This window comes from Lepisosteus platostomus, chromosome 2 (assembly GCF_059453375.1).
Source record: "Lepisosteus platostomus isolate fLepPlt1 chromosome 2, fLepPlt1.hap1, whole genome shotgun sequence".
NCBI classification, from domain to species: Eukaryota; Metazoa; Chordata; class Actinopteri; order Semionotiformes; family Lepisosteidae; genus Lepisosteus; species Lepisosteus platostomus.
Window position 1 is genome coordinate 60,446,273 of NC_142612.1, and position 1,745 is coordinate 60,448,017.

A 1,745-nucleotide genomic window follows, 5' to 3' on the forward strand; every position below is an offset into this window, starting at 1 on the left:
TCAGAAGCCAATTAACCTCCCAGTATATCTAGATAGAAAAAAGAATATCTTTAGACTTTGGGAGGAAACTGACACAAACATGGGGAGAATAAACTCCACACAGATAGCACCCCAGGTCTGGTTTTGAACCTAGGGCCTCAGTGCTGTGCAGTAGCAATGCTAACCACAGCAGTACTGTGTTGCGTGCAACTATACAAGTAGCCTTAGAAATTCTTAATTATGGACACTACGGAGGAAAGGGGTAATCAGCTTTTTTGAAGATTCTTTAATAGGCACTCCCCAACTTGTGGAGATCAATGATCAGTCTTGCCTGCAGTCTTCAGAGATCCTTTCGACCTCAAGCATGTCATATAGTGCTAGCAAATGGCTTCTGTGCTACAGTACACCTCCCTCAAATACCCCAGAGAAACAGGAAGCTTTTGTTTCCCAATTTGTTTTTGTTGGATTTTACTTAAATATTTTTAGGCGTGAATAAATGAGACCCTTGTGCTTTCTGGAATTAAGACAAATATGATTTTACTCTGTGCAAAACAATTATAACATTTTTTAGAATTTTCTCAAGCAAGATAATCCAATCCATAACATATTTGGTTATATTAATATTTGCATTCCTATTTTATCAGGGTAGTAATCAATCTAGAGGGAACTGAATGCATGTAACATATGTACATATTTCAAGAGCATATGCATATGTAAACGCATACTGTTTATTCCTATATACAGGGCTGGCCACCTGGAGTAATGAGATCAGAAAGGTGCCTTACCCAAGAGAAGATAAAATGGAAAAAAATCCTAGGTAAAGGTTAGTAATACTTCATCTTAAATAATTTGTTTTACACAGCAACTGAAAGGACTGGCTGAAAGTACAGTGGAATGCAAAAAAAATCTTTGGAGGCAGAAATGCTTAGTTGAGTTTTCTTGCCCACACAAACCATACAATTTCAGCTTGATGCCTTTTGGATCCTCAAAGAGAAGACGCAGCACACAGCTCAGGCCCCAGTAGTGGTAGCAGGGGCAAATATTAGTTCAACCAGGACAGCATTTTGCCTAATGCCAGGCCTGGTCAGCATATACACAGTATACTGTGAACACAAAGCATCCTTATGTATATAAAATGATTTACATTTTCTGTGCAGAATCTTAGATGCAATTAAACCCACCAATATGGCACACAGATATCGAGCCCTTGGAACTCCCCAAGTGCTAGAAATACAAGTCAGATCAAATTTTAATAATGGGAACTCTTTTGCATGTTCAGCCCTTTATAACCAGGCTTCTGAACAATGGGAGCAATACACACCAAAGTGTGTGTCATGACTCACACTGCACTTAAGGCAGCAATTCGTGGGTAATGCTTTGCTTTTAGTGCCCTGATATTAAAAATGAATGCATGTTTCGGACAAAGAAAATCTCAGAGCATCGAAGAAATGAGTAACTAAGGAATGTATTTATTGGTAGGCGTTTTATATATTTGTATTAATCTATTTTTAAATAAAAATATTTGCTTTTGATTTTTCATCTAAAGAAAAAACAATCTGGTAGATTCATCAGACGCCAAGAGGTGGATACAAATTAATACCGTATAGCTGTCAGTGTCTTACCTTTAGACTAAAAAGAAGCACCAGCAGGTCTTTATAGTACAAGTAAAAAATGCAAACTACCATCGCTCATTAATTTCCACTAGTCGCATGGAATTCTTATTTTTTAAATGCAGTTTTTGGTTAGGAATAACACTGACACAACTG